Source organism: Trachurus trachurus (assembly GCF_905171665.1).
Source record: "Trachurus trachurus genome assembly, chromosome: 21".
Taxonomy (NCBI): domain Eukaryota; kingdom Metazoa; phylum Chordata; class Actinopteri; order Carangiformes; family Carangidae; genus Trachurus; species Trachurus trachurus.
In genome coordinates this window covers 5,768,409-5,791,928 of record NC_139899.1, presented here as the reverse complement: position 1 = coordinate 5,791,928, position 23,520 = coordinate 5,768,409, and the positions used below count along the sequence as shown (strand labels likewise).

Genomic DNA, 23,520 nt, shown 5'->3' with positions numbered 1-23,520 from the left:
TTCTAAATTGTTTGAACGCAATTTTCTCAGGTTTTCAATCGAAAGCAGTGAGTGGAAGACCATCATTAAAAAAGCCATATCTTAAAAACTATCCAATGTATGACTTTGACTAGGGTATCATTTTAAAGCTTATTTTATCCTCTTTCCATTGATACCAAAATCTCAATTTTGAAATTTGGGTCACTGCGACTCATTTTGCTGGATCAGGTCACATTTGCGTATAATTGTAAAGAGTTGGCCAGCCCAACAATTCTCTTCTTACCTACAATAAAATTGGACTTTAGGTATATGAATGTAATGTATCTACTAAAACACAGACACTCTTACATGCTTGGCTCTCTTCTGAATGTCCTCTACAAATGCAGCGACCTCATCATCTTTGCAGAGAAGCACACCGTCAAAAATAACCCTGTTCCTCAGAGCTACAGAACAGACATGGAAATATCATTTTAAATATCAGTTTGCATTGCTGAAGAATTAACACATGCACTCTGGTGGAACAAATGATAGTTGTTACATGGACATGGTGGACAATGAAAAACATTAAATATTTACAGACCATCCATCCTTTTTGAACCGGTAGTGCTTCCTGTTTCCATCGACGGACACAGCCAACATTTCTGGAGAACAGGCTGGGCAGGTGAACGGCTGCTCTGCACACAACTTGTCCACCTCAAAGGAGCTTATGACTAGAGTTGAGCCGGATACTCGGCTGAAACGAGTATCCGGTAAGGATAATGCACTTTTGCCGAGTACGAGTATTAAACGAGTAATACGAGTCAATATCTGTGCTCGGAAAAAAAAAAAAAAAAGATTGAATAAAAATCCTCATTGGGTAGCGGACTGTGTCTGCGTTCTGTGATAGGCTACAGCCCCTCCCCTACACACATGCAGGTGTGTTGCTGTGTCCTGCTCTGATCACTCACACACAGAACAGCTGACAGCTGTCTGTCTCTCCCTCAGTCACTCAGGTTCGCCGGTCTTTTCCCTTAACGTTTAGGGTTTCTTCAGCTTCAGGTTTGTTATTACTTCAGCTACTTACTTATTAACCAGTAGACTTCTGGTAAACGTGGGTTCGTTCAGACGTGGTGCCGACTCGCGTTGCGTCTCTGCCTGTCGGAGATTTTTTTTTTTTTCACACACACGTTCTCTCTCTCTCTCTGCCGGTCGTCGGAGTTTCTTTTTTTTTTTTAATCGTCAGCTGGCTCTAATCATTTTTTAAAAAGTTTTTTTTAACGCACTGAGTGTCTGACACTTTCTTGCTGTATTTCATAAAAAATAGTAGTGGTATAAATTACAAATTAAGCTACTCTCTCTCCCCCCTCCCCTCTCTCTCTCATGATCAGTGATACAGAATGAGTGATACACAGAGAGTAGCTGACACTCAGCTGTCTCTGTCTCTCTCTAAATAAAAAAAAAGAAAAGAAAAATCACACTGATCATTAAAAAAAATTAAAAGTTAAAAAAAAAGTTGAGTATGAAAACTCTTGTTCATTACATTTTCCTTCATAATTGCAACAGCATGTGTTGTATTCATTGTTGCAAAACTTGTTCTGTAAATAGTTTGTTTGCTATTGTGATCAAAGCCATTGATCTGAAGCTCAATGCTGATGCTGTCCTGTAAACAGTTTTCTAATTAGCAATAACTATAACAATTTCTGATCAACCCATATCAATTGCATGCTTAAAATAACATACCGGTGGGGCGGTGCGTGGCGCAGTGGGTAGAGCGGCCGTCCCATGTAGAGGCTACAGTCCTCGCCGCAGGCGTCCCCGGTTCGAATCCCGCGTCGGGCGGACCTTTCCTGCGTGTCGTTCCCCCTCTCTCTGCCTCCCCATTTCCTGTCTATCTCTACTGTCATCACTATCAAATAAAAAGCAAAAAGCCAAAAAAATATACTTAAAAAAAAAAAAAATAAAAAAAAAAATAACATACCGGTTAAAGCCTCGCTCATTTCAAGACAACCCGACCCACTTCTGGGTCAAACCCCACCCACTTCCGGTTTAGGCCCCGCCCACTCCGAGTACAGATACAGATACAGATAATTCATATGGTTAACAGATACAGATACAGATACAGATAATGCTGTACTCGCTCATCCCTACTTATGACCCACTCCATGAATCTTTTATAAAAAGTGTCTCAACACACTTTACCAGTCTGTTGAAAGATTAAAACCAAAGTTAGAACTATATGTAGAATTAAAAGGAGGTCATGCTAAATATTGTGTACATACTATACTGTAAGCCAACTCACCCTGCCATACTCTCTTGTCTGCGCCTCTAGCATTCTAATGAATGTCAGGCGTGAATTCCCTGGAGCAGCCAACTTCATTTCTCTGAAACCATGAAAAATGGCAACATCAAACAGCGTGCAGAAGTTAATGGTGGCAGGCCAGTATCCACTAACTTGGACATCCAACAAATCTGGTGTCCATGTGGCACAGCAGCTTCCACAGCGCAGCTCTGGGAGGATCAGATCATATCGTCCTGGGAAAAAGCACAAGTTGTTATGTAATATTGGCAGGTAAAACTATAAAGAAAAGGTGCCTGAAAAGCTGGAAAACCTGCAATGGTCAGATAGTATAACAGTATGTTTTTGCTATGGAGTTACCTTTCATGTTGATGAACACCACAGGCCTCCCAGGAATAACATTAATATTTTTCACATTTTTATGTGAGGGCAGTCACTTATGTGATGTGGCATTTCCATTGGCAATAATCTAGCTACAAAAAAAGAAGAAAGAAAAAGCGATTAAGAAAATACCAAAATTACATAAGAATATATGGTATTTGGTATGGTAATTTTTTAAAATCTTGTCAAAAAATAAATACATTCTAAGATAATATAGTACCACATGTGTGATGCGAATAACGCCCCTCTGCGTCGTTCACCACAACTGTTGGTGGCAGAGGCTTGTGGAAGCCGGGAACTGCCCACTGGTCCGACCTCCCATTGGTTCGACCTCCCGTTACTCCGACAAAATCAACCACAAGTCGGACCAATAGGAGGTCCAACCAATGGGTGGTCCCGTTAGTTCGAACTGTCACCGCTACTTTGTGATAAGCTCTTCCATTGATAGGAGCATGTAGCTTTCTCTCTCTCTCTGTGAGAGAGAGCAAAATAACGAGAATTACTGAAAGAGAGAGAGCTCTCAGAAACGCACATCACACACACGCGGCCCAGAAAGGAGCCAGATCATGCACAATCATCATAAATGCTGATCAAGATGTGTAAACTGATAATCAAAGCCCCCCCCCCCCCCCCCCCCCCCTTCAGAGTACAGAGTAAAAGAAATACACTTCGCTGAAGCGTGGCTGAACCCGGCCAGCTTGAGCTCACTTCACGGGCGCGAGGCTGCTGCAGCCGCCGCTCCTGCTGACAGCAGACTGAGAGAAAAAATAGAGTACATTTCGCTTTGGTTAGGTTCAGGCAATGAAGAAAGCAGTTGGTTAAGTTTAGTAAAAACACCAGGTAGAGGCTAGACAGGCTGGAAGCATAATGAGCGCTATATGTTATTAATATGAAGTATGTGCTTGTTTTGCACATGATCCGTTTGATCCCAAAAAGGATCAATGCGCAGCCTCCGAACAGACAGACGGACGCAATCAGAAAGGAAACGGAGTGGGAGAGAGAGAGAGAGAGAGAACCCAATCCACCTGTCTGTATACCTGTCTGTAATGTAAGTTTGAATTGATATTAGTGTCAAGGTTTAATTATGGACACTAATGAGCGCGCAGCAGTGCGTAAAAGTCGTGCGTAATGACAGCTCCTCGTTGGTGAAACACAATAAACTGCACCTCTTCTTCCACGTGTGTCTTAGTAGGTGCGTTTCCATTACCCCTTGAAATGCGCAAAACCTAAATATCGAAATTAAAAACTGGTAATGGAAACACCTACATTTCGAAAAAACTGTCAAATATCGCAACAAAGTTTTTACGCTCTCATGAGGTGGTTTTTGAGACGTATCGATACAAACGTGTATCGCAAAAGTGTAATGGAAACACTTTTTTCGCTTTTCTACACATCACCGGCATCACTGGAGTTGTGTGTGTCCACGCTGTGTTGGTTTATGTAACTTGAGAGGACAAATGAACCACATGTTTATTGTCATGCATTGCTGACCTGGGCATTGTTTCTCATTAAATTAGAAAAACCTTTCCTATCGTTCCCCTTTTCCGTGCATGGTTGAAGGAGATTGGCTCGCATCCACACTCCACTCCCTCCTGCGCCGACATGTCACCTTATACTGTACTATACTATAAACCAGTACGGGTGTGTGGACACAACCACCTATATTGTTGTCAGCGCCTCATCACCGCTGGTGTTAAAAGGCTCCGTTCTTTCTGCAGTCAGGTTAAAGCGCACATCCGCCGTGTTGGTAAACAAATAATCCCTCTGTATAAACGGAGGCAACCGTGCTTGAGCAGCTTGGGTTCGAGGTGGTGTGAGTGCGGGCCAGCGGGGGACAGGGGAGGTTCAGCACGGTACAACTGGCCCGTGTGAGTGCGTCCTTATTTGTGGCCGCTGCCAGCGCCACACGGGCTTTGCCTTTCAGCAATCAAGCGCTGTTTTTGTCTTTGTTAAAAACAATAACAGCAACAGCTGTCGGCAGCTGAGATCGCTGTGCCGTCACCATAGAAACGCAAGACGCATTACGGCTCATTCGCAAAATACATTTCAATGGAAACACCCGCAAATGGCAATTGCACTTTTTCGAAGTTTCAGAAATATCGCTTTTATTTTGCGAAAATCTGTAATGGGAACGCAGCTACTGACAGGTGGAGCCTATGAATAATTATATAAATGCTTATTACACGGCTCTATTGAATGCTGCTCTCTGATTGGTCCAGCGCTGCGTTCTGCGGTCTGTTATTTCTGTATAACAGACCGTCGTCATGTATAACAGACCGTTGCTAGGGACGCCGCTCTGATCAGCGCAGCACAGAAAAGAGAAACTATGCAGGATATTTACCTTGTGCTTCATTTTTACCGTCATTAAACAGCTTCGGACTAATATTGATGTTAGATAAATGACTTGTAACTTGTTACAAGGAGAGTGGAGGCTCCTTCCACACCGCTGCTGGAAACCAGACCTGCTGATCAGAACCTCTGACCCGGTGTCAGCTCTCCTCTCATCTCGGTGGCACCGCGACTCCGCGACACAAACGCACCCCGTAAACAGTAAAGTTAATCTCTTGTTTATGACAGATACGACTACACACAATACACACACCGTAACACGTACGTGTATGGTAATCCATTGATCCACTGATTGATTATCAAAGGCTTCAAATGCACGAACGGGAGGAGGCTCAGCAAAACAGCGGAAGTGACCGGTCTTGCAGATTCGCTAAATGCAATTTTAAATCGATGAAAGTCGTATTTTGATGAACATTATGTTTCAAATTAATTATTTCACTCGTAAACCGTGTAATAAGCGGGATAATGTACAGTTGGTCGGTTGTTATGGAGAAATAAACCCCTTCATGTTGAATGAAATGTTCCATACAACCTGTCGGGGTTTATTTCTCCATAACAACCTCCGAACTATACATTATCCCTTACATAGTGAACGGTAAGAATGGAGAGTTGGACTAATGCTAATAACTAGTCCAGTTCGAACCAATAGAGCTCCGGGAGCTGACGTCACGGTGACGTCACACAGCCCCGAAACTGACAGCGACGCCATTTTGGCAGGAATCAGCAGATGTTCGTAGCGTAGATACAGGGGAGAGCCGGGTGCGGAATGAGAATAACAAAGCGATTTTCTCCGAGCCCATACAAGTTTTACATGTATAACTTTGTCAGCATGTAGTATGACCTAACAGAAAGCTGAACATATTGAGGATATGTCTTACTTTGACCGAGTTACGTTCAAGAACCAGCCGTTTTCAGTGACAGAAAAAATTCACTCCGGCGTAATTTTTTCGATCGATCAGCTGTGTTTACCGTTTCAGGTGTCATAGTTATGATGGCTAGACGGATAAATTAGTCATCAAACACACCCTAAAGCTTGACATGTCAGAGTTTTTCAGTATAGAAGCAACTAGGTTTAAGTGTGGGGAGTCACTGTGGGGAGTCAGCTGTCCCTCATCCCTTATCTGCACATTGACAATGAGCCTGCCTGTCACTCTGTCGGTACCGCGATCACACTGTGTGTGTTACAGGATTAATTAAAACACACAACGTAACGTAAACAATGTGACTGTACATGTAGATAGTGCGGGAGGAGGGCAGACGTGGATCGGTGGACCAGGAGAACAGCTGCATAACATTTAGGCAGTAAAATGGAAGATTTTAAGCCGTCTGTTCACATGATCTCACTTTAATTCCAACACATTGGACTTAATATATATAAAACTAAATAGATTAAATATGACCGACCCTTATAATGCCCCCGGGGTGCTTTTCAAAAGTATCTCCGGCCGCCGGCGGACGTCCCAGACCTGCAGTAGGCTATGCGGACACAGCTAAGTTAGGCTACCTGATCAACTTTGCATCGCGCTGCTGCTTTTGCATACACAAGCGTGGAGGGTTACACATGGACGCAGTCTGGCTTTGTGATGAACGTCCAGCTGTGGAATCTACCAGCAAAATCCTGCTGTATCCTCACTAGAAGGGTAAGTGTCGTATCATCCCAGTTAATGCAGTGTAGCATGGCTAACGTTAGCTCGTAGCTGTCCGGGGTGCCGGCCGGCCGGGAGCTCTCCCCGGTGCTGATCAGCCCGCGGCGGGTGCGGCGGTGCGCTGCGACCGGCTTTGGGTCAGCTTGGAAAGGCTGGAGGCGAAGGAGACTCACATCTTATGTGTTTGCCTCTTTCTTTTCTTTTTGTCACCGTCTTTCCTGCTTGTGTCATTTTGTGGAGCACAAAGAGCATAAAGCTGGCTTTTGTATGCTTGTAGAGTAGTTGATCAGGTAGCTGTGTCCAGATACTGCAGGTCTAGGACGTCCTGTTAGGCAAAAATATTTTTGAAAAGCACCCCGGGGGCATTATAAGGGTCGGTAATATTTAATCCATTTAGTTTTTTTTTATATTAAGTCCAATGTGTTGGAATTAAAGAGAGATCATGTGAACTCAGACGGCTTCGGCGCTTACAGTCAATGCTTCCGCACTGGTCAGTTTCCTGCCAAAATGGCCGCTCGAACGCTGGAGGTCACGTGGGGTCCGGAGCTCTATGAGGACCATTAGTTCGAACTCTCATTACTCCGATTGTCGGACCAATGGGAGGTCGAACCAATGGGAGGTCGAACTAATGGGAAGTCGGACTAATGGGAGGTCGGACCAGTGCCATGGACCCGTGGAAGCCATGGATCCTGGATGCACGATTGTGTAAAGTTTGGGACTGGTGGTGGATTACATCACAATCACAGCAGTAATATTGCATTGGCATGCATTCAGCGCATCTGATCACGGCCTCCTTCTTCAGGCACCTTTGACACAGACGCTCAGTAACACCATGTCCTAACTGGATGTGACGCGAGCGAGCGTCCGACAATCGCGTCGCATCTGACGCTCTCTGTCCACACTGCGCGTTGACTATGTGCGTCTGTTGCCTTGGGGGTGAAAGACCTGCTTGCTATCCCAATTTAAAAGTGTGGTCAACAGCTGTGCTTTCAGCTGGCCCTTGTTGGTTGTTACTTGTTTGAACTCTGGCAGTAGACTGAGCAGAAACATTTCATCTGGGTCATCAGGTTGTACGGGAGTCTTCAAAATCTCATAGAGGTCTTCAGTGGAGGGGTTCTGTGGTGGATTTCCTTGCTTTCTCTTTTCCTGCTTCCTTCTTTTGGAGCTGTAGGAGTGGGACCTCTCTCCTTCATCTCTCTGCTCTCTCACCTGTCTCTCCTCCCCACCATTTCTCCTCACCTCCCTCTCTGCTCTCTCCCCACTGTCCACATCTACTCTCCTCTCATCCTCATCTTCATCTTCCACTTCCACCTCTTCAGACCTTTCTCCTCCCTCCTCCTCCTCCTCCTCCCTCCTCCTCCTCCTCTGTCCTCACTACATCTCCCTGGTCAAGGCTGCTTCTGAACTGAAAATAGACAAACATCCATGGTGCTTCAAATATGTAGATGTTAAAATACATGTTACAGTAAAATACTTAAGTAATGCTCACACGGACCCGCTTCCCCTTTGCCAGCTCTTCCTCCACCGCTTCTTTGGTCTCTTGAGTACCGGTAAATATGCCAGTAATGGGAAACAGTGATCACATTGCAGTGCTAAGTACTGGAAAAACTTGATTGTATATTTCATAAACGTCGTGAGTCAATACAAAAAACAAACCAAGTCATTACTTCATTGTCGCTAAGAAAAAAACGTTAAAAATCCTAAGTATATATCTTAATGGCTACCATTAACTCGCTAGGCTCGCTAGCTAACGGTTAGCACTTTTGACAGGACGATTCACATTGATGTCAGTCATAGGCTAGCTAACATGCTGACTGTGCCGTAAGTAACTCACCCTTGAGGATCAATATTTGAGCCTTGTAAAAGTCGTTTTTCCACTGCACCCAGTAAGTCCTATCAGTGTTGACACAATTCTTGTCGAAGTCCTTAATATGTGAAATCAGGACAATTTCCTTACACCCATCTTCGACATACTTAACATACGCGAACATCTCGCCGTTAAACTGTCTAATCCTAACGGTAATTAACCAACCAACGGTTAAATAATCAAACCTCAAACCGTTAAGCAAGGGTGTCCAAGCGCGGGGGGATTCAACTCCAACGGCGGGGGTCAGTGATCATAATGATGATGAGAAAAGAAAATGCATTGTTCACTAAAACTGCACACTGGGAATCGATCCCAGACCGGAATAAAGTCCTTGCTTACAGTAAGAGCTGCTCTACCAGGTGAGCTATACCTCACTTGTAGAACTGATGTTATTGTGTCTTGAGGGTTTAGAGTTGGCCGGCTGTAAACCAGTCGACCCCAACCGGCAAAGACCGCATCATTACACGGCCATTGTGGCATTTGCCCATATTGCCCTCTGGCCAGTTGGTCCCTGGGTCCTATAGTCCCACCAAACAAACAGCATGGGGTGCTCTCTAAATTGAATGAATAGGCAACCAGAAATTCTATTTTGTGCTAATGATAAACTTTAAATAAATCAGTGATGGCTGTCGGAATGTATAGCTATTTAACACTTTTAACAAATAAAGACAACATTTAAGTCTGGCGAAGAACACACACAGCTTGAAATACAACACGGTGCAATAAATTATTTATTTTTGCAAGAAGTCCTGCAGTGTTGCGAGTGCTTCCTCCTTTTTTCATGACAATACGTTTGACTCAGCACCTGCCCTTTCCTTATGAGATGTGCGTGTCTTTTATTTGATTTTTCAAAGACAACATTTTGTCAGGGTTTTGAGGAATGCAAGACCCAAATGCAGACTCATGAACAAAAGGCTTTAATTACCTTGACACGATCAGGAACACTGGAAACACACCATGGATTCACGTAGACAAACAACAATGAACCAACAAGGACAAAGGGAGACACTGAGGTTATATACATGAGGGAACGAGACACAGGTGGTGCAATCAACACAGGTGAGACACAGTAGGGCCGATGCAGACGGGGCATGTCGGTAGGACCACGGAGAGCAGCAGACTGAGATGCCAGTCTGCCTCGCCGTCTGACGGACCTCCGCCGCAGAGAAGCCCCACTTTGTAGCAGCAGGCGGCTGTGGCTTGACACCAAGGCCGTAGCTACCATTGAGGACACCGAGGTCATGACCTCGGTATTTTTTTCGGCCTAATGAATGAAAAAAAAAAAAAAAGTGCAAAGTATTAGGGAGGACAGATGGAAGGTGACTGAGTGACTCCTCTCTTGTCCAAACAATTCCGGTAGGCCTATAATGCTCTTGTTTATTGACGCCCTCACGTACGCTGGTGTTTGTTTACTGGTCGCGGGAAAAAAGGCGATTCATTCGGAAAAAGCGAGTGATACAGCGCGTCGCGGAGCCTGCGTGCATGGAGGAGAAGGCTACTGAGTGAGTTGGCTCTAGATAAACTGCTCTTTCCAACCAGTTGTTACACTGTAAAAGTTTCGTACATACGTGCACTTGAAGCGCTGTATTATTTCGGGACGGAACCTCATGTATGCGGAGAAAACAGCTGTTTAATAGGGTCAATTCAGCGCCGTTTACTGTCTGTGTCCTGCATATGCACTAGTTGAGCTAAGTGGGGGAGAGCAGAGACCTCTTTCCTGCAGATACTATACTGAGGGGGCATCTGCACTGTCCATTCTTCCATCAACTTTATGTGAAAAGCACAGTGACATGATAAATTTTATGTTTACAGACAGGGGCGTCACTAAGTTTTAAGGACAGGGGGGGCTTAGCCCCCAGGAGATGCACAAGATGTGAGCATATGTGGTGCACAAGCACAAATATTTCACAAACAAAGACTGTGAAATTGTTTCTAAAAAATTTTGGACAGATTTAACAAAGAGCATACGGTGTAAAGTTTAGGCAACCATTAGTTTTATTTCAGTCTTTTTTATTTATTTATTTAAAGAAAGCTAAGACCGGTGAGATTACTACAGACATGTCTGGAGTAGGCTACAGTAGAAAATGTAAATTTTTCATCTCTGCCTAGTAAGAATACTAACAAAAATCACATTAGCGTAAAATCTACCTTTGAATCATGGGATATCAGGCAAATGAATAAGTAATGTGTAGGCTAACTGTGTAAAAGTAGATGCTAAAAAAATGAACCTGAGCAATTTTGCAGCTGTTTTATTATCAGAGATACGTATGTCCAGGTGGAATTTGACCTTTGGAAAACTAATTAGGCTATATTTCACTGATAGCCTGTGTCATAATATTCACTCCATCCTAATACAACTCTTTTTGGCTCATTTTGATTTCACCTAGACCTCTTCATATTTTCCCATTCAAAGAAGACCATACAACCGAAATGAAGTTTGACACCAATATTTTACTAATAAAAAATATGCATAGAAATGTGAAATACTACATAGCTAAACAACGTGAATAACCAATTATAACACAAACCAAAATTTGCTGCAACAAGGAGCAGTCAGATGTATGTTTGTGGTACAGATGTTACTGGTTCAAATTTGCGGACTTCACGCGTGGTCCACGCGAGACGGCACAAGACTCATGCATTTTTTTTCTTTGGCGAGACAAGAGGTTTTAATGAAAAGCCTCAATGTGCCAAAACAACCGCCAGGTGGCATCTGTGAGAACGGAGGACGACAGGCGGATGACTCAGTGATCTGTGCAGTAATCCACAGCTTAAACTCTAGGCTATTAAACTAGAACTAACTACTGTATACACTGCCTAAATCACAGAAACTATTGTAATATGATAAAGCCTGTCTTGCTTTATGACTTGATGATTATGTATCACATATCGCCGCGATTAGGAGTGGCGCTGTTCATGATACAGAATACAAGAGGATGAAAGGAGAACTAGCTGCAGACAGTAAATAATATAGTAGCCTAGTTTTTCAATGACAAAATGTAACGACGGCAGCTACAGTAGACTATAGCCCACGTCTCACTCTCTTTTTTCGGTCATCTGTCTCGTCATCTCCAAAATGTGTTTTTAAAATGAGCCAACTACAGTACTGTGCAGTAGTGCCGCAGATTTCTCACTCCGCACCTTGTTTGAGAGTGCAGCTGGATGATTTCTTGTGAATGAACGGGTCTGTGTCACTTTGGGGCTGGGCGATAAAACATAGGATAAATAACTTTCCCTCGATAGAAGACGCGGCCGATACAAAGTGACACCGTCAGCCATGCAGCCGGCCTGGACTTTTTATTTTTAATTATGAAGGATCATCTGCGCAAGGCAAAGATGATAGCATCAACAAAACACGGCGTAACACACGCGGCTGTATGGGACAGGCTTTTATTTAATTCAGAACAAACCGCTTAGCAAAAATGGAAAATATAGTCTATAATAATTAATTGATCTGTTGTTTGGCCACTGTTTGAAAATAACCCGAATTATGAGCAAATAATCTGATCCAGAACAGCAGTCATAATCAGACTTCTTCTAAATAAACCTAAACATTAAATAACTGGGTCAGGTCGGACCATGGGGTTATTTTTTCTCTTCTTCTTCACAGGAGAAGAGGAGGTGCGCTGCGCTCACGGACGCGTTGATGTTTTGTGATTTATCTGCTGCCTTGACTCTGCCCTTTATACATGTGCGTTCAGATTAACAATAAGACAAGCCATGGTTGAGTTTATTGAGTTTTAGCTGCTCAATCTCATTGTTTCAAAGAAAAGGAATTGATTTTTATAACGAAATGAAACGAAAACAATATTATATTGATACATTGTTGTAAAAAAAATCCAAAAGAAACGAAAATGAACTAAAGAAAATAACTTTCACACACACACATTAAAACAGTGCGATTGGTTGAAAGCTGATAATTAGCCATGTGCTTATAAGCTGATTGGCCGAAACCAAGAACAAAGCCGCGTGAATGGCCAATCGCCATGTGTTAACATTTCCATATTCCGCACATTCTGTGACAAACTGTAAACTGTTTTCTTGTCTGTAACAACATCTATTGCACGTCTGTCCGTCCTGGGTGAGGGATCCCTCCTCTGTTGCTCACCCTGAGGTTTCTCCTGTTTTTCCCTGTTAAAAGGGTTTCCATGGAGTTTTTCCTCAGTCGATGTGAGGGTCTAAGGACAGAGGATGTTGCTACGATGCCATGTGAAGCCCTTTGAGACAAACTGTTTGTAAAAACGGGCTATACAAATAAAATTGCCTTGCCTTGCCTTGCCTTAACGGCCGACATGTAAATCAGCTGTTTCGATGGGCGTTATATGAATAGAGATGTTAATGTGGTACTTTGCACATAGCCTCCTCTTCTCCTGTGAAGAAGAAGAGAAAAAATAACCCCATGGTCCGACCTGACCCAGTTATTTAATGTTTAGGTTTATTTAGAAGAAGTCTGATTATGACTGCTGTTCTGGATCAGATTATTTGCTCATAATTCGGGTTATTTTCAAACAGTGGCCAAACAACAGATCAATTAATTATTATAGACTATATTTTCCATTTTTGCTAAGCGGTTTGTTCTGAATTAAATAAAAGCCTGTCCCATACAGCCGCGTGTGTTACGCCGTGTTTTGTTGATGCTATCATCTTTGCCTTGCGCAGATGATGCTTCATAATTAAAAATAAAAAGTCCAGGCCGGCTGCATGGCTGACGGTGTCACTTTGTATCGGCCGCGTCTTCTATCGAGGGAAAGTTATTTATCCTATGTTTTATCGCCCAGCCCCAAAGTGACACAGACCCGTTCATTCACAAGAAATCATCCAGCTGCACTCTCAAACAAGGTGCGGAGTGAGAAATCTGCGGCACTACTGCACAGTACTGTAGTTGGCTCATTTTAAAAACACATTTTGGAGATGACGAGACAGATGACCGAAAAAAGAGAGTGAGACGTGGGCTATAGTCTACTGTAGCTGCCGTCGTTACATTTTGTCATTGAAAAACTAGGCTACTATATTATTTACTGTCTGCAGCTAGTTCTCCTTTCATCCTCTTGTATTCTGTATCATGAACAGCGCCACTCCTAATCGCGGCTATCAGGCTGTCAGCATTGTCCCCAAAACGTCTGAGCAGTATTTAGTACGGTGCTGCCACCTAGAGGAAAACAGTTGTGGTGAAAAGTCACGCGATCACGCGATCCTGCAGTGCAGGACAAACCCCGCAAATTTGAACCAGTAACATCTGTAACTATAAGGAAAAGCAAACAAACTTCCTGGGCCTGTTTCAAAGTGAGGAACACAGCTGACGCTCCAGAAGGAAGTCACCCAAAGATAGTAGGCTATAGTTATGGTAAAAAAAGAGTGCACACTTCACCCTAGAAACCTGTTAATCTTTATGTTAACAACTAGGACCATCACATTGCATTTCAGACTTTTTTTTTTCGAGCTGGAATTAAACTTTATAATATAATATTTTTGCTACTCTGTGGCTGCAACGAATGTGAGGAGCTAGTCTACTGTTTGTAATAGGTGGTGTGTTCTCATCAGAATTCAGTGAAGTTGGGTCTTCTCTGGATGATCACTAGTGATGATAATATCATAAAAAAATGGCATTAATCTAATATGATGTGTGTAGTTTTTATCTGTCAAAGTGCACCAGATTGAAGCCTTTTAATATAAAATTGCCCCAAATTTCTGACGCCACCCCCCCGCGCACCACGACTATGACCTCGGTATTTCAAAAATCCTGGCTACGGCCCTGCTTGACACCGTATTTCTCGAGACATTAGACTGTAGCAGAATGGGCCAGTCTCCACCCGTCCTCATCGGCTCCGAGCTGCAAAAACCCCAGGGATGAAGCAGAGCGGCTGGTGCTCCAGCTCAGTCTCACCCACACAGGCTACAGAGTGTCGGCTCTGCTCGCTCCGCCATCCTGTTTTAAATTACATTACTCCTTTTAAAAGTGGACGGGTAACAGTGCAAATATAAAAATAAATAAAAAATGTTTAATTTCAGGGACTACAGAGACAATGCGGGCCCTGATTCAGACCTATCTGCATTTAAGGGGTGTCCCATTTCTAGGTCACAAAATAGCCCTTAAAACTTGGTTTTGAGGGCTACTCAAATTTAGGGTTGAGCTTGAGGGTTAAGATAGGAATTTGAATTGTCGGAAACGACTAATCAACCACCCATCACTCTGGGCCAACAAATCTTACCGGTTCCTGAAGTTCCTCTCTCTCCAGTTAGCACCTAGTGCCAAATCATGCAAAAGTGCAAGTTCAGCCATTGTTACCATAGTCTAAAACCAAAGTCATTTTATACTATGGTAGATTTCAAATTGATACCACCTGGTGAGTAATATGTTGGCTGTGACAATGGTTTACATTTTTTTGTGTGATTTTATTATTATTATAATGATATTTTTTATTGGTATGTAGAAAGCACATGCAGTCTGTGGTTTTAAACAAGTAGTTCACATTCTAAATAAATCTAATCTAGATCTCAAACCTTTAATTGTCAACTTATTTGCTGTAGAAATATGTTATATTCTGTCATAGTTAAATTGTGTGATCTACCGGTGGACATTAGGTCAGCTTCTTCAGTGTTGTGTTTTAAATCACTCCTCAAAACTCATTTTTATCGGAAAGCCTTTCCTGATTTTATTTACTTGTTCTGGTTGTCATTAGGGCCACGGGCCATCGCACCGGGCACTGATCCCTACAGCTATGAAATAGCTGCAGGGATAGTGCCCTGCTTCGCACAGGCACTACTGTTATTGTGTGGATTTTTTCCTAGTTATTATTCTTCGTCCTCTTCCGGACTATTTTCGATTTACTACAGTTAAATTCATTACATTTATCAAATATAATTAATTACATTTATCAAATACTACAAAGCAGACATTAATCTTGACAATTTTAATTGCCAGCAGTTCATTCTGTATTTAAGTTAACCTATTTAGACCAAGCCTTCACAAGTGGACCACTCTGATAGTTTAACAGGAGGCATGCAACTACATAGAGCTGGTTAATGTTTCCAAACATATTTAGGGGGATGACTGTGTCAAAGAATTTGTTCTCCTTTAATCTACGAATGAGGCGCTCAACATGCACTCTGAGATGTGCGATAGACTGGGTCTCCCTGACCTCATGAGCTTGCATCTGAGCTCTCCCAGCTAGGAATGCAGGTCTGTACACTTTGCAGGGCACACAGTCATCCACAAGAAAGCCTCTGTCCACCATGATTGTCATATTCGGCCTAAGCAGAGGAACCAGTCCTGACTCCACAAAGATCTGCTTGTCACTAACTGAGCCAGCAAAGAGGGGAGAAACAAAGGTTACAGCACCATGAGGAGCCATGCCAATCATTCCCTTCAGGGTAAAGTGGGACTTGTAGTTTGAATACACTTCACTCTGGAGTAAGGGAGAGGTAGGTGTTTGACATCTGAGCTCTGTGCAGTCCAGGATTACAGTAGTATCAGGGTACTCTTTAAACTCTGCTGGCAAGTGCTCTTTAATTTTGTCTTGGGACATCCACATTTTTTGTGAGCCAAGATCGCAGAACAAAAAACTGCTCCAGGTCAGAATGATCCTGCTGACAGTAGATTGATGGATCCCATACCGATCAGCCAGGTCCCTCTGCTTCAGTCCAAGGGCAAGGTAGTTCAGATAGAGGAACAGTTGCTCAATGGGCTGTAAAGACTGAGATATGAGATATATGAAATATTTATTTTTACATTAGGTGCATACTTCTACAACGCAATATTGAATATTACTGTGAAATGATTGACTGTTTACTGTTACATGGTACAATCACAAAATACATTGTATTAACATACCATAGCAGTACTTTGCTTTGCAGAGTCACTGTTTGCAGTTCTTGCTCTGGTAGCGCAAACCATGAACTGCAGCAAAGGCTCAATAAGCTGCCAAAACTTCATCAGGTGGTTGTAAGACGAAAATCTGTATATAGTAAAAAATATATTAGAAAGAGAGGCAACAGCATTTTAGAACAAATGTGACACAACAATATAAATGATACAAGTGACAGACTGGCACCAAAAGGAAGCCCTGATATTTTTTGACAGACAGAGGCCACATTATATAAATATATGTGTGTGTGTATATATATATATATATATATATATATATATATATATATATATATATATATATATATATATATATACACTATATTACCAAAAGTATTCGCTCACCTGCCTTTACTCATTCTATGAACTGAAGTGCCATCCCATTCCTAACTCATAGAATTCAATATGATGTCGGTCCACCTTTTGCAGCTATTACAGCTTCAACTCTTCTGGGAAGACTGTCCACAAGGTTGAGGAGAGTGTTTATAGGAATTTTTGACCATTCTTCCAAAAGCGCATTGGTGAGGTCACACACTGGTTGGTCGAGAAGGCCTGGCTCTCAGTCTCCGCTCTAATTCATCCCAAAGGTGTTCTATCGGGTTCAGGTCAGGACTCTGTGCAGGCCAGTCAAGTTCATCCACACCAGACTCTGTCATCCACGTCTTTATGGACCTTGCTTTGTGCACTGGTGCACAGTCATGTTGGAAGAGGAAGGGGCCCGCTCCAAACTGTTCCCACAAGGTTGGGAGCATGGAATCGTCCAAAATGTTTTGGTAACCTGAAGCATTCAAAGTTCCTTTCACTGGAACTAAGGGGCCAAGCCCAGCTCCTGAAAAACAACCCCATACCATAATTCCTCCTCCACCAAATTTCACAGTCGGCACAATGCAATCTGAAATGTACCGTTCTCCTGGCAACCTCCAAACCCAGACTCGTCCATCAGATTGCCAGATGGAAAAGCGTGATTCATCACTCCAGAGAACGCGTCTCCACTGCTCTAGAGGCCAGTGGCGGCGTGCTTTACACCATTGCATCCGACGCCTTGCATTGCACTGATGTGTGGCTTGGCTTGGCTGCTCGACCATGGAAACCCATTCCATGAAGCTCTCTGCGTACTGTACTTGGGCTAATCTGAAGGTCACATGAAGTTTGTAGCTCTGTAGCAATTGACTGTGCAGAAAGTCGGCGACCTCTTTGCACTATGCGCTTCAGCATCCGCTGACCCCTCTCCGTCACTTTACGTGGCCTACCACTTCGTGGCTGAGTTGCTGTTGTTCCCAAACGCTTCCATTTTGTTATAATAGAGCTGACAGTTGACTGTGGAATATTTAGGAGCGAGGAAATTTCACGACTGGATTTGTTGCACAAGTGGCATCCTATGACAGTTCCACGCTGGAATTCACTGAGCTCCTGAGAGCGGCCCATTCTTTCACAAATGTCTTGTTTCACAGTCTGCATGCCTGAGTGCTTGAATTTATACACCTGGGGCCAGGCCAAGTGATTAGGACACCTGATTCTGATCATTTGAATGGGTGAGCGAATACTTTTGGTAATATAGTGTATATATATATATAGAGAGAGAGAGAGAGAGAGTATATAGATTTAGATATTCCAGTGATCATAATGTTGATGAAAAAAGAAAATGCATTACATGTCAGTAATAGGGGGATTCGAACCCAGACTGGAACAAAAGTTTAGTATACAGGGGAAGCTTTTCTACCAGGTGAGCTATACACTGCTCTTGGTAAGTTTTATGACTGTGTGCAGTGTTTCACAGTTGGCCGGTCGTAAACCAGCTGGCCCGTTTTTTTTTTTTTTTTTACGGCCACATTGTGGCATTTACCCATATTGCCCTGTGGCCAGTCCGTCACTGGAGGATACATACCTTGTGTAGAAACGGATGTCCCTGTCAGAGCCTGCAAATCGCTGTAGCCCAAAACGCTGTTTGAGTGACAGCTGCTCCAGATGCTGCCGCAGCTGGACGATTTCGTCTCGAAGACTTTCATTTTCGCTGAGAACCATGTCAACACACACAGGGTCTGGAGGTGTGCAGTAGTCGTGATCGTTACATATAGGACCGGGGCCAGCATCCTCCTCTATCTCCACACTCTCAGGTCTCTCTTTCTGCTCCCAAACCCCAAGCCTTCTCACTGGGAGACAGTAATTGTTCCAGGGGAACAATACAGGTATGGCACCCGGCTTCAGCCTCCGCCTCCCTCCTACTTCAGTAGGCTCGGTGACCTCGTCTGACACAAAGTGTCGACTACACACACAGGAGTGATGAGTTATGGTCAGGTTGTCTCGTCTTATGTTTATTATCCATTTTTTTCTTTGTTTATCGTCGGAGGGGAAAGTATGAATTTAACCTTTATTTAACCAGGCAGAATCAATTAAGAACAAGTTCTTATTTACAATGATGACAAGAGGCATAAGCTTTAAGATAGGTTAAAAGACAATAGCAAATATGCACAACTATACAAACATTCAGCAAAAAAACAAGGCATAAAAGTTAATAACAAGGATATTCAAGCATAAAAAGACAAGATTTTTAAACTAAACTTAAAACTAATGGCCGAGTTGAATTTGGCCGAGATCGTACACTGCGGGACGCAACAGTGCTCGGCTGTCGTCCCCTCACGACGCTGAAATTTAAACGACCTTTTCATCCTTTTTAATACATTTTGTTCTGATACGCCGAGCAATAGCTACACAATTAAAACTATATAGCTACCTCACAAGCTGAAGATGATGAGGAAGATGCCAGCAAAAGTCTTTTTAATCTTTCTTTATTAAATAAGTAAACAAGATGGCAGAATGACAAGTGACATTTCAGTTTCAGTACCGGGAAAATGACAAGTGACGTACTGCCGGCAAAATGACGTTTCACCGGAAGTTAGCGAGCTGTCTTATCCAGAACCCGGAAATTGTCACTGACGTTCCATGCATATAGCGAATTATAATCCGGCCTTGGTTCCAGGTGACCTCTTCTACAGATGTGTTCTCACATACAGTACATTATGTTACCATGTCGACACTCAGCTGGTTCTGAACAAAACCCCACAGGCTTTACATCATGCGTGACTGTTGGCTGGAGCCGTACACACTGAGGCCGTCCTGCAGCGACATCGTCCACCTGCTGGAGAACATCATGGAGAACGATGCGGTGAGAAACACCAGGAGACACTCTGCTTTACCTTATTGATTCTTCATAAGAGCTATGTCATTAATGGTGAACCAGAAGCTAATGGTTTTTTGAATCCGTTAATCCCTGCACAACCCATAAATGTGGTCATGTGACTTCCTGGTTGTGTGTTTGGATGTTTGTGCGCACGACATGAGGTTGACTGTTGTTGGAGCAGTTTCCCAGACACAAATTAAATCTGGTTCCAGACTGAAACAGACTTTTAATGCTGATTTCCCCCTCATATACATAAAGTAAAACCTCTGGAGATTATTTCCCAGGATGCACCAGTTTGTTTTGAACAGCTTCAAGCTTTTCTGGCTCTGCTCCATGTTTTATATGCAACCTCAGTCCAGTTCATTGAGACCAGCACAAGTGGATTTAAACTCTAAATTAAATCAAAATAAACTTTAAATTCTAATCTTCAAGAGTCCAGGTGTTAGTCGTCTTTCATGAGTCTGAAGATGAAGCCATGATTCTGACTCAAGGCCTCATTGAAGCTCTGTGATGCTCAGTTGTTGTGTTTAACTGACAAACATCTGTTGGACGTGGAGAGTCCTCAGCCTCCGGATGAAGGACGAGGCCGAATATCATGAAGCGAAATGTCTCCGAGCCGCCAGCGTCACAGAGGAGGAGAAAAACACTGTTTAACTAATTCATTGTTCATGTTCAACTGTACAGGCAAAACAATACACACACCTGGAAACTATGATGTACTAATGAACTTACATGTGCTTTTATACTTTGTGTTTTTTTTTTTTTATTAAATAAAACTGTTGTATATGTGATGTGCATTTCTGCTTTTTCAGACCGATGTAGAGCAGCAGAAAAATCATACTCATGTCATGTTATATGTTAAGCACTGTCAAAATTGGGCCTGTTGGTGGTCAAAGTCCTCTGACACTCGAGGCTTTGTCACATGCAGCTCATGAAGCAGCTATATTGAACCACTGTGTCGAGGCGTGGTTTTGTCACATGACTAGTGGCGTTCAAAGCCACGTGGAACAATGTAGCATGTCATAGGTTTGATTCCTGATAGAGCTGAGTGTTATTAAGCTCATCGGTTAAACATTTTAAGTGAGATCACACTTTTCATCTAGCCTATAACATCTTTCAATCTGTGGGCTCTTCAGACTGGTTGTAGGATAGGATATGGTTCAAAATGTCAGACCAAGTATAGATCAATAGCTTTCTACATTCAGACGAGCCAAATAAGAAACATTGTCTTCAACATGAGTTCATGTTTATTTTATTGTGTCAGCTTCAAACCATACAGCCATGTAGCGTAGTCAAACAGGAATGTGCACGGCAAATGAAATCCCAAACAATCCATGAACCAATGAATGACACGTCTCGATTGCACTTCACTTTATTGACCACTAGATTTCCTACTCTGTGCACGAAGAGATGGCAGGTATGTTGTGTTTTTTTTTTTTTTTTTTGGGGGGGGGGGGGGCAGCAAAGGTAGCCTGATGCATCAGCCGCTTACTTCATTACATTTCATATAGCGTCTGAACACGAGCCATAGGGATTCGTTTGCTTCCGGGAGGCGGTTGCTTACATTTGCTTCAACTAATCGCTGCTGCTTGGTGGTCACGTGTGCTATACACCGGTTAAGCTCATAGGTTAATCTTGAGCGCTTGAGTTCAACGTCATCGCCTTCACTTACCCGTCTGTTCGCTGATTGGTCCGTCCGCTCTGGCGGACGGAGCAAACCGAAACGCATTGCTAGTGTCCTGACTACATTGTTGAGGCAAATGAAATTTGCCGGAACCAGTAGGCGGCGCTAGCCTGGCTACAGCAAAGGTGGAGAACACCAGAAAACCTCTGAATTTGCACAGCAGAGCCCATGACAACACACTCTGGGCCCTCTGGTGGATTAAAGCAGTTAAACCACTCAACAATTATCTGAAGTTACTCTCTCAGCTCTAGAAACAATAAATCATGGAAAATCAATAGCCAGAGCAGAAATCATTAGAGGAATAATGTTGTAAAGTGATATGGGATACAGGTGGGAACCAGCTCCTCCAGGAACAGAGGAAAATGAAGCAGCAGATAAAATATCAAAAACAGTGGGGAAAGATGAGGGAGAAGGTGGAGACATACTGAAGAATAAGAAGTGTGCCCCTCTCCTGTTTCCTGTTCCTGAAGTTGCCTTCCCTTTTTCACTTTGAACCAGTGGTTGTGTCACAGTTTATTTTCTCATGTGAAGGTAACGTAAACAGTTTTGATTTTTCCTTGTTAACACGTGTTGTTACCTGAGTTCTCTCTCCTTCAACTTTTTGATGTGTTGTTATTATAATGTTACTGTAGCTGAGTCTGGACCGACAGAATCATGTCTGCCACGTTGTGTAGAAACGCTGGAATAAGAGCAGAGGCTGTTACTGCCTATCACTGATCAAAACTGACTGTTATTGATCAATATTCAATTTCTTTCATTGTCATCAAGAAATGAAGCACAAAGAAATGTAGGTGCATCTCTCCCTTAATCATTTTTTTAATATGTTTTTTATTTGGGTTGTGCTTTTTAACCTTAAATTGATAGTGTAATCGAGAGAGAGGCAGGAAATGGGAGGCAGAGAGAGGGGGAATGACATGCAGCAAAGGGCACTGCTAATAATTTAAAAAGATAAAAGTAGCCTAATATACAAAGATTTTAAGAGTGATTTAAGAAATATAAAAAGGTAGGTAGAGAATATATATATATAAAAGTAATGTACAAATATTCTATGTTACGAGTGCAAATTCACATTCACATTGTGCAGGGTTTCCCAATAGAGCTTTAAAGAGGAACTATGGAGAACAGCAGAACAGCGACCGGAATTGCATAGTTCCTCTTTAAAGTCACAACTGTCCCTCTGTTTTGTGGTTTGTGCTCAGAGCGCAACGTCAGCAGTTCAGAGTGTCAATGAGATGGGTGTTTGGAGTCTTTGCAGATAGATCTTGCTTTCCTGAGGCAGCGAGGACAGTTAGATGTCCTCCAGTTTGAGGAGCTGCAGCCCGATGGTTCTCTCAGCTCTCAATACCACGTGCTGTAGTGCAGCAAAATTGATATTTCTATAATATGTCTACTTTCTATAACATTAGAAAAAGTGAATGAAGCTGTCCGCATTTTTCAATCAGGAAAAGCCCCGGGCCCCAATGGTTTTAGTGCAATTGTGCAAATTAACAATTTAGATCACTGATGGTGAAGCCTTTAAAGATGTTTAATCATTCTCTTGAAACAGAAGCTCTTCCAAAAACGCAAACATTAGCTTGATTATTGTTTGGCTGTGTATCAGTTCAGGAAGTTGAAGAATAATGCACTTTGCAGTCAGGGCTCCATAAGCACTGAGTGATTCGGTCAACAAATTTTTTGAATGACTCATTTTAATGAACTGATTCCAGTGATTCAGTACAGTCAAAAGAACTTCCGATCCCATCACTACTCCAAAACAACTACGACTACTGGAAGAACTTCAAAATAAAACGTCCGAAGCTCTAACGTTAGAAGGACTAACAAAATAATTCAATTCAATTCAATTCAATTCAATTCAATTCAATTTTATTTATAAAGCGCATTTCATGCACAGGGCAAACTCAATGCGCTTTACAATAGTTAAAGGGATAGTTCACCCTAGAATGATATTTCGCTCATTATCTACTCACCCTCATGTTGACTAAGGGCTGGAAGAATTTTCAGAGTCCACCGTCCCTTCTCTGAGTTACAGGGGGTCTTGGCGTAGCAGTGCATTTCAATGCAACGGTTGCAAAGGGACACCAGAGCTCTTCGTAAAAAAACACACACAAAAAAACATCCAAATACCTCCATGATGCTCGTATGTAATCTCGCGTGATTCGCAGTAACCGCACTGATGCCGGCGCAAATCACGCGAGATTTGGACGGACCAGGAAGAGGAGCTTCGAGAAGCTTCCGCTACAAACAAGCTTAAAATATAGACTTATTTAATTTTTTTCGGGACAATTACGCAATTTGGG

General features: G+C 42.7%; 1 protein-coding gene across 1 annotated transcript in view; it reads left to right on the top strand.

Moving 5' to 3' along the window:
- Positions 1-21,710: 21,710 nt before the first annotated feature.
- LOC311004748 (protein NLRC3-like) overlaps positions 21,711-23,520 on the top strand; it is a gene marked incomplete at its 3' end in the record, with an annotated part of 34,803 nt that continues 32,993 nt past the window's right edge. The window contains exon 1 of the mRNA XM_083996917.1: positions 21,711-21,754. The remainder of the gene's footprint in view (positions 21,755-23,520) is intronic.